The sequence below is a fragment of the Macrosteles quadrilineatus genome, unplaced genomic scaffold (genome assembly GCF_028750875.1).
Source record: "Macrosteles quadrilineatus isolate MER2022 unplaced genomic scaffold, UCM_ALF_1.0 Scaffold_18__1_contigs__length_3160703, whole genome shotgun sequence".
Lineage (NCBI taxonomy): Eukaryota > Metazoa > Arthropoda > Insecta > Hemiptera > Cicadellidae > Macrosteles > Macrosteles quadrilineatus.
The window spans coordinates 651,208-662,148 of record NW_026542611.1 but is presented as its reverse complement, the minus strand read 5'-3'; the positions used below and the strand labels follow the sequence as shown (position 1 = coordinate 662,148).

At 30.2% G+C, this 10,941-nt stretch overlaps 1 long non-coding RNA gene across 3 annotated transcripts; it reads left to right on the top strand.

Moving 5' to 3' along the window:
- The first annotated feature begins 205 nt into the window (after positions 1-205).
- LOC129005270 (uncharacterized) lies at positions 206-10,407 on the top strand. 3 transcript variants are annotated; one of them, XR_008491806.1, is made up of 5 exons: positions 206-267; positions 1,438-1,616; positions 2,591-2,755; positions 7,555-7,672; positions 10,058-10,407. It is a non-coding gene; the product is annotated as an uncharacterized LOC129005270 (long non-coding RNA). The 3 variants fall into 3 exon arrangements; XR_008491804.1 differs by having other exon boundaries at positions 1,438-2,755; XR_008491805.1 differs by lacking the exon at positions 206-267 and adding an exon at positions 337-449 and having other exon boundaries at positions 1,438-2,755.
- Positions 10,408-10,941: the final 534 nt, after the last annotated feature.

Below are 10,941 nucleotides of genomic sequence, written 5' to 3'. Positions count from 1 at the left end.
TATGTTATGACAGTTTTATTTTAAAAACTCAAAATTTATTTTATAATTTTAAAACAATATTTTATAATTAAAAAGTTATTAATTTTTTCAACTTAGCGGTTCTAGCGGTGAACGCTAACCCTACAAGATATGTTAGCCTTAGTCCCTCCCGTGTGTCGCACCGCAGAGACAGTTACTTATGTTTACAGACAGTTATGTTGGCTAACCTGTCTGATCCTCAACGACGAAGACAAGACGACAACAACAAGTTATTCAATGTTTAATCAAGTAAGTAAGAAAGCATTTTATCAGTGATAGGTAATCTTCATAATGTTTAGTATCGTGATTGTGGTTTAGGCCTACTCTCTGTTTGATTTACCTTGGTTTATTTGGATTTGGTTACATTAAATATTTTCGGATAGGTACAAATACCAAATTGTAAGGTCGAAGTCTGACAAACTTTCATTTATGTAGGTAGTCCTATTGTATAGTAATTTAGTCCAGGCCTAGGTATGCTGTTCTTAAGAAAGATTTTGAAAACAATTTAAACCTAGCCTGGTTACAATAAAACTTTAAATTTTAACTTGTTGGAATTTAGCTTAAATTAATTGGGCTTAAGGCCAAATTTTGCTCAATTGTGTGTTATTATTGTGGCCTAGGGTACCGGTACAGTTTCTTACTTAACTGGGCTATGCTAATATCAATTGGATTTATCAAATTGAAATATTGATTAGTACTGGTAATCAATATTTTAAAATATATTTACTATAAAATTAATCTATCACGACCTAACCTAACCAACCAAACTTGCTGATGGCAAAAAAATCGCATGAAAGTTTACTAATCAAATCGATAGTTTCAATCGACACTAGCATAGCCTAGTTAAGAAATTATACCCGTGGCTTATACCCTTTTTAAAGTAAAATTTGCCCCTTTGTCTCCTGTAAAAGATTTTTTTTGTTTCTGGTATTTGTAAGTAGGCCTAGGCATATGTCACTCAGACTAAATCTTTTATATTTTCTCTAGCTACTTTTTTGGGCTAGGCTTGGACATAACTGAAATATTTATTTGGTTTAGTTGGCCAATTGCTGAGTTAAAGAGTAGGCCTAAGTTAATTTTAGGTTCTAACTTAGCGCATTTCTGAAAACCGAGTGACCATTAGGTAAGGTAAACAGCCCCAATACCGGCAGTGGCCCAAATACCGGCAGTGCAGTGGTGACTTATGTCATTTAACGACACGTTGACATATGAACTAGTTATCTTATTTGTTATTGGCTGTTACATCCACTATTAACTGAAGGATACAGGGTGCCGGTATTAGGCTGACGGATTCCGGAATTATGGTTGTGCTATGCTGGAATTAGGGTTGTACTATGCCGGAATTAGGCAAAGGATGTAAAATAGGGTATCTCAAAAGTTTATGAAGTTATATTAGTTAGACCTTGGTTTTGTTGATAGGGTCCTGGATGGGTTGATTCAACTGGCTGCTGTCCTCGGAGAGGTTACCATGATCCTAATGTCACCGTGGGCTACCTAATTTTATACCCTTGGACTACGTTAAAACAACTGAGGACCGGCACCCAACACCTGCCACTGTGGAAGTCCTGAGCCCAAGAATAGATTGGATAAGTTACCAAGTAGACCAAAGTACCATCAAGATAATTACTAAATTATCCACTGTAGCAATTTTAACTTAATTTTTATTTTATTTTTACTCCTTAGAAATGAATTTTCATCTTATAAAAGTGGAGAGAAACTGAGAACTGGCTACCTCTGACACTAATCCACATATACATAATAGTTTGGTAAAGGGTTACTTATGTTTGTTATGATGGATTATATAGGCCCTAAATACTTATAGCCCCAAACTTTTGACCAGTGGCCGGGACCCCTAGGCCTACACCTGAAAACCTAACCTAAAATTTGTTGATAAGTAAGAATAGGCCTAACTTCTTTTGATTTGTGACATTAAATAGTTTACTTGAACCATGGGGCCTGTAGTTTTATTTACTAGTCAACATTTTAAACATGAAATTTCAGTTTGAATTAATCATGAGCTAAGAGAGAGAAATTTTATTCACAACTCAGCTGACAGTTGTAATATTCTGAATGTCTGAAAAGTGATAAAAGTTTAGTTTCCTGAATTTTAAGTAGCCTATGTTCACGATTATTGACTAAAGAACTTTCAATTTCAGTGTCAATTATGTAGGCCCACGAAACTTTAATAATAAATAATAGGTAGTTATTTGTCTTAAACGTATGGTAACTGTCACGCTAAAATTTAAACCCAAGTCAGGACCATGTTGACCGAGTAACTTAGTATTTTAAGTTATAAGTTTTGTTTGTTTGAACTTATTATTTAAGTTATGTGCATTTGTTTGATTAAGTAGCAATATTTTTTGACAATTCAAATATTTTTAACTGGAATTAGGGACCTAGTGATATTTTCAGTACATCAAAGACTGAGATACACCTGGGTTCTGACATTAGAATTTTTAGATTCAGGGAAATTCATCAAGGCCTAGGCCCAATACAAGGCTGTGCCAATTTTCAAGAATTTTAAAAGGTTAGATTTTACTTTAAGTAGTCCTAACTTATGATTTGTTTAAAGGGGTCCTATCCTGAGCCTGACCAACAGCTACAAGCATGTGAACATCTAGACCTACTAATAGTTCAACACTGACCACACCTCACAAACTTCAAGTGTCGTCCGACAACTTAGCTACTGTAGGCTATCCCAAGGCCCATCAATCAATTCCTAGAAAGGTGCAATTGGGTAGGTACTGCCATTTGGCAATATAAATAAGTATTATATATTATTATTTAGTTTTAGTTCTAGTGATAGTATTTGTTTAACCCTCCGAGTGTTAAGTGTCGTGTAATCGATGCATAACACCACGGTGGGTGTGTTGTGCATCGATTACACGACACACAAACATCGTTTACGGCAAAGGCTCTGGGACTGACTGAATCATATTGAACTTTAAATCGAGATTGATATCGTTGTTTTTGGCAGATTCTAAGCTTTTTCCTGATGTCTGTTTCTAGACGCTTTTCATTTTAGTTCTGAAAATATTGTAGCAGACATCTCACGTATGTAACTATTTGAAAACAACTTGGTTAACCTTGCACCGATGACTTATGTGTTTTATTACGTTTATCATTGTTTTAGTGTTAAAAATTATGTGGTGCACTATAAGAAGATTTACTGTAAGTGATTTTAAAGTGCTGGTTGATGATCCTGAAGAAGTAGGTACCGGTAGTAATATTGATATAAATTATCAGCCAGATTCCTAGCTAAGTTATGCATTCTTCCCTAACACTAAATGAGCAAAATCTGTTTTTCACCCATAACTTATTTATTTGCAAATTTACTTCCTTATATTATTATATTTTTGTAATCCTTGTAAAATTTAGAACAAAGTGGCTATTTTAAAATATTTGTCGACTTATAAATTATAAAAATTTATTGAGCGCAAACATAAGTTTTTTTTCATTTATTTTATAATTTTTGAGAAATGTTAACCTCACAAAAATTTTTTTCTAATGTTTTATATATTACATTGAAGCCCATAATTTCCTAAACAAAATGATATAGGCTATAAAACAGTATACTTTACATTGTTTTTAAGTTTCTAAGATACATTTTGGTAAAACCCTGCAATTGTGCAATAAATGGGTGGACATTAATACTATTAGTACTATGGACACTAGGCGGGTTTAAAAAAAAAAATATACTTTAGTTGAGACTGTAATAAGACTCTACTACACAATTGAATAAAAGGTGTTCTTATTGTGAAATTTCCGTGAGGAATATTATTTTTCAAAAAGTTTCTAAGGACAGTTAGAGGAGTTTTCCTAAAGGGTAGAGGAGTTTTATCTATAAGTAGGCCTATAAAAGAGAATGCCTATACATATTTGGCAGTGATAAACTCAGATACTACTGAACGGATGGATATAACACCTGGTACATATGTAGAATTTCATAGAATTATTATTTTGAGATAATTTTCAGGGCTTAACCCACCTGGAACCATTTTAAAAGTAACCATGTCAGTAATTTTGAAAGACTAGGTATAGGCTACCAAATATTGTGAAAGACTATATCAAATTCCGTGATTCTGGTTTTTTACTTGCCAATACCAAAACTATTGCTGGTCAAAAACGTTTAAAGTTCATATAAGAGAGGTAAATTCAACTTTTGGAGTAATATCCATTAATATTTTATCGCAACAATTGGTAATTAAACCAAAATAAATTATCGCAACTGTACCAAATTCCGTGATTCTAGTTTTTTCTCACCAATAACAAAAATATTGATGGTCAAAGATGTTTAAACTTTATATAAGAAGTAGGCCTAAATTCAACTTTTAAAGTTAATTTTAAATGTCAATTTGCTGATTTATGTCATCTGGCTCAGATCTTGGTTTTCACATCATTATACTTTTTTCTCATTACAACCAATTTTTTGGTCATCACTTGTATAGTTCAGGACTAACGTCTGGTCACGTATTATGTAGTCCTAAACTTGTAAACTGCCCCTAAGTATTAGTTTACAAAAACCTACACAGATCATCTCACTCTAATCTGCACTCATCTTTTAATCATATACACACTTAGGTTGCCGAAACGGCACATGGAAGATTTCTCAGATGCTGTTTGACGTCACTTTGAGGGAACACCAATACCGCAACGATACGGTTCAGAGCCATGGTGTAGTGAATAGCGTTGCAGGCTGATAATCTAAAGTATCGGGTTCAAATCCCGCCGGCAGCTCTAACTTTTTATCAACAATTTTTTCATATCAGCAAGTTTGGTTGGTTTGGTTAGGTTATTACAGTTTAATTTTACAATTAAAAATTATAAAATTAAATTTTAGGCATTTATAATTTTATTTTTTGAACAAAACTATTTTTTAGATTAGTAAACCTTTATTTGATTTATCCATTATCAGCACGTTTGGTTAGGTTATGACAGTTTAATTTAATATTAGAAAATTATAAAATTGTCTGTTTCTTCAGACGCAGCAGTTAGTGACATCAAACGGCACCTGAGAAATCTTCCGTGTGCCCCACCGCTTAGGTGGCATGCTCATTTTAATAATTATTGATTTTTGAATTTTTCTCTTTGGCTCTAAATATGTTTATACAGTATATACAGTACAAAAATACTCGATACTCAAAAGAAGAAGTAATACATAAAATAGGATCACAAATCCATTCATGCAATAAAAATAATACCTAGTTGCTAAATCATTTATTTTCCAACGCCCCTGTAAATAATATTATTGTTTCAAACTATTTGGACAGACACTTGACTTGTGTTTCATCTTTACTTTTTCTATGCAACATACAGGCTAGACCTATTTGGTTATTCTGTTATTCATTATTGTCAAAGTGTACACAACTATTAATCTTAGGCCTAAATATTTTTTAAATTTTAGTCAGTTGATTGAGATATCCAGAAATAGGATTCTAAACAATAGGTAAACAATTTCACTAAAAAACTTTTAAGTTACAAGGTAGCTAGCTAGTCATCGGTCTTAAACATCTTTTTGGTGTAAGCTCAAAAGTAAATTAAGGGTGATGTTGTATATAAGAGGATCCAAGTCTAAGAATTATCTTCCAAAAGAATTATTTTTATTTTCTAAAAAATAACCAATTTTTCAATTCCCTGTAAATGAATTTGAGTATATGGTGTGATTTTAGAGTTCTACATTTAACTTTGAATAAAAATAAAAGAAAATAATGAAGGATATCTAAAAAATTTATTCGGTTCCTGGTTACTAGGACCTACTCATTGGTACATAACGAGATAGTTATTATAATCATGAGATGTTAATTATTTTAAACAAGTGGCAGGGAGTTGAGAGTCCTTTTCAAATACTATTCAAATTCTGAAAAGTATTCTATTTGGCTAAATGAATTGCCATATAAATATCTATCTAGTCCTAAAGTGAAATTGTTAAAACTGAGGCTTTCATTCCGTCAAACCAAATTGTAGCTATAGGCCTACAAGAAGCTTAGAGCTCAAGGTAGGATATAATTCCTGTTCACTTGCCTTCAAAACAGATCAGTTGCCTAAGTTTAGCAAAAGTGGAGGTAACCAAATAGATGGCAAATACTTAGCCTATGGTGTATATTGCTGGTAGTTATTAGGAGGCCAGATAGGCTTATACGTGGGAGCGCCACATGAAACAATTTATATACATTTTAAAATACCTATTTATGACAATTACAATTTTGATTAACAATCATGTTAGTTATGTCTTTTAGATGTGAAAACTTAAATAGTTTTGGTTCTGGTAGCAGCTTCATTTCAACCTAAATTCTGATTGTAGCTAGCCTATATAGTTAGTGAGATATGCATATATAATAACTTTAATACTTTTAGTCTTGTTAGTGAATAAGTCCAACATATTTCTTAGACACAGCTGTTAATTAATAGCCCATACAGCTAATGGAAACTAAGGGACCTACAGTTTATAGTGGAATCTAAACTACGGTATTAATGAATTGGCCTAATTATTATCAGGATAGTCAAAGTATTAGTAACGACTCCACCGACATAAAACTTTTCTCTAATTTTGATGAAATTTGGCTTGAAGGTGTAGGGTAGGGTAAACTAAAATGAGTTTACAAACCAGCACAAAGGGGTCTTATGGGGTAAAAGTTAGGTTTTCTCATACTTAACCCTCAAAACAAAAAATTTCCCAATTTCTAGCTTGAAAAATAATTTACCTATATAAAAATTTTTTTGTATGGTTATTGATAGTTTAGAAAATTAAAATATTATAAATTTAAAATTCCCATAGTATTTTTATTGAGAATATTGTAAAATGCTTACTCTAGTTTGCTTTTTATGGATATATTTTTAACAAACTTACAAATTTATCTATTTTATTCTTAGCTTTTACTATTTTACTGAAAATTTTTTTATTAGTTTCCTTGTAGGAGCATACCTATATACTTGTTATACCTAATGTTTAAATAGATTAATTGAATACAAATGAAATTTCACTTAGTTGGCAGATTGCTGTGGTGAGGGTCCTTATGGTTTTTACTCAATTTATATAGGCCTCTCTAAATAATAAGGTCTAGGTTTTGGTCTTTAAGATTCTTTGGAATTCTTTATTAACTAATTATTGATATGCATTAGTTAATGTTAACTTTGTAAATGAAAAGATACAATAATTATTGTTCTCTGGGTTATTAATTTTTTTTTTACTTTCGGTAAAAAATTTGTAAAAGTTGTATCCATCTTAGGTTATAACAATTAGTTTTAAAACTGATAAGAATGATTTTAGACTAATTAAAAAATGTGTTGAGGGAGTATTAGAGTTAATGTGTTTTACTAATTTTCATGTTATAAACATTGACTTAGAGCATTGATTCGTAAATTGTACATCTTTAAGGTTTAATTTGTTTCATAAATATAAATAGATGTCATTTTAATGTTTCTAGTAAAATTATAATATCATAATTATTGATTAAAGTAACAAAATAACCATCACTAACCTTTTCTATATACTGTATTGGCTAAGTAATTTATTCAGTCCTCTTTATGTTGTTATAGGTGATCATCTTAGCCGTTGTCCTCGTCATGATTGCTATTCTCTGGCCCCTCCTTGCTGTTGTCAGCTGCATACATAGCCCATGTACTGTCACAAGGGTGTTATTATATAAAAATTCAGGTAGTAGCCTATCAATAGTCTAAAATTCCAATGTTTCACTTGGCCAGTCTTAAAACCAAGTGTCATTAAGATATAAATAGAATAAAAAAGTATAAAAATATATTCAATACCAACAAGAGGCATTAATTTCCAGAATAGAAATGACACTCTCAAGCATTTTTTGCTTAGATTTGTGATATGAGATTTCTATTTTAATTTACTATCAAGGCAAAAGCCTAGAATTTTAACTGAACTGTCTAAATGTCTTGAAGAGAGTGAGAATTCAATATTCTGGGTTTTGGATTGGTTACAGATGATATCAACCAAACTCCTAAATTAACGCTAAAAGTTTTTGTTTTTGCCTTTCAATACATCTCAAAAAGTAAAATCTTTATTTTTTTAAATATACACTCCTTCAATTAAACCATCCCAACCCAAATTTGTGGTTAACAATTGAAAACAATCATCAGTTCACTTTGAGGCCCGACATTTAGACATGAAATGTAGCTAAAATCGCAGTCCAGTGTTAGAAACATTTTGTTAAAGTTAAAATAGTTCATGAGTAGTGTTCAAGGGATATTTATCTATACGGTACTTAAATCATTTAAGAGCAGATTAAAGCAGATTATACATAATTTCAATCTTTAAAAGACATTTGTATCTATTAATAACAGTTAATGGACATTTTTTAGTGTTTGAAAGGCTATTTTTCAACTAAACTCCGAAATTAACCTTAAAAGTTTTTGTTTTTGCCTTACAATAGATCTCAAAAGGTAAAATCTTTATTTTTTTTAAATGTACTCTCCTTCAATTAAACCATCCCAACCCAAATATGTGGTTAACATTTGAAAACAATCATCAGTTCACTTTAAGGCTCGACATTTAGACATGAAATGTAGCTAAAATTGCAGTCCAGTGTTAGAATTACTTTATTAAGGTTCAAATAGTTCATGAGTCGTGTTCAGGGGATATTTTCCTATACTTTAAATCATTTAAAACAGATTATACACAATTTCAATCTTCAAAGGTCATATTTATCTATTAATAAGAGGTCATAGAAATTTGTTTGTGCTTGAAAGACTTAAAATTAGCCAAATGCTTTTAAATACAATACTATGAAATGAATATGGAATAAGTCACAGAAACTTAAATTTCCTGGCTCTTGACACTTTGAGACTGTTACATATACTTTCAATTTCAAAATTTTGGGTATTCTTAAAAAAGATAACTGTTTGAAAATATATTCTAATTGTCAAATTTTACTATAATTTTCATTATTTCATTCATTAATTTCTATTGAAATTTTTATAATTTATGACTATTTACATTTAAAAACATATATTATTTGAAGCAAATAAGGGTTAAGCTTAACTCACTCATATCATAATATTACAGTTTTAAAGACTACGAGTCTAGATGTTTTCCAACATGGGTAACTCTTAGTATGGAGAATAATTTGGAGATCTTGTAAAAAATATTATTTATTGTTCTATTTTCATGTAATTGTTTAGCTTTTAGAGTATAATTTATTAAAATTTGTCAGTAAATATATTGCATACAGCTAAAACTAAATATGTAAACCAAACTCTGAAAATTTATCTTAAATTTTTGATCTGCATGTCCTTTTAGCAGGATAACTTGAGCAAAAATTATCAGGTTATGATTAAATTTGGTACAAACGTGAAGACCTACATTTATTCAAACAAGTCCACGAACCAGTGTAATTGGGCCATGGGAACAGGGGGGTTATATGGGGTAAATACAGTATGTTTTTTATAATTTTTAAACCTAAAAACAAAAAAAAATACTATTTCTTTCTAAACCATTTTCTAGAGCTTAAAAAAGAAATAATGAAGTATATTAAAACATTCTTGTATGCCTAACCACCATGGAGAAAATTAAGAAAAAGTGTGATCTAAAATTTTTATGTTAGTCTTAAGGAGAAAATGAAAACAGTTGTATATTACTTGTTTATGGATATATGTTGATAAAATTTGGCAAATTTATTTTTTTCATCTTATACTATTAATGTATTGTATAAAAGGTTTTGAAATTGGTTTTGAAGTAGTTTTACCAATAATAGTTTATTAAACCAAACCTTTAAACTGATTAACAATCAAATATTTTTTAAATCAATAACTGTTGATACTTAACACTTCTCGCTTGTTTGAGTAGCTTTTTACTGTAAGACTTGAAAAATTGGATTTTTCTTATTTGCAATCATATTTAATATAGAGTGACCAAATTTATTAATAATATCTTCTTATAGGTAGGAGGTGGTAAGATGTTTTGGAACCATAATATTAATACCTGACAAATAATAAAGAACCATATTAAATGAAATAATTATAGTTTTATTTTGGTAAGAACTTACTCACATGTAGCTAAAATATTTATAATTTGCAGATAGAGGCAGGTGGTGTGGCAAACATTTGGTCCTGACCTAAAGTTTTACTCCACAGGCTGGGGCTGGCTGAGTTTTGGTTGTTACTGAAAAAGGTAGTATTTCTTTGGTAGATATATTATAAAATAAACTGAGTCTGTCAGTTTATATTGTGTTAGGTTAAACATAAACTTAAGAACATAAAGTCCAAGAAAACTTGAAAATGGGTTCTTTTTAAATTTCAGAATTAACCACTTTGGCCATTACTATTTTCAACTAATTGTTTTGTGTGTTATTTTATTTAATTATCAAGCAGAATAGTGATTTTTTGTTTGAAGGAATTTGTTACACTTTTGTTTTTAAAATATGAAATGTGGAATATAATTTGATTTTTATGATTCTCAAAGTGTTTTTTTATTTCAAACCCTATGTTCAATCAACATGAAACATTTGAAAAAAAATTATAAGAGTTGACATATATATAATTATTCAAAATGTAAAAATTGATATATATATATTCATTTTAAATAGTGGCAAGTAGATCTTTTAACCAGAAAAGTATTTAGCTTAAAGTTTTAAAAAGTATCAATTTTAAAGACACTCTACAATAACATTTAAAAATTTAAATTTAATTATAAATCAATGCACATATAATAATTAGGAGCAATAATTCATTTCTAAAATCTTATCTTACTAATATTATAAATGAGAAAGTTTAGATGTATGTTTGTGACAAGTAAACGTGAAAGATATGGGTCGGTCTCAAAAGTCCTTTCAGGCTCCACCCCAGTGGCTCTGAAGTTGTCCATGTTAACCTTATGAATAATCATATTTGAAAGGAATAAAAGAATTTAGTCAGCTGTTTCAACTACACAAGTTGGTTCTATGATAATAAATAGCGTTCAAA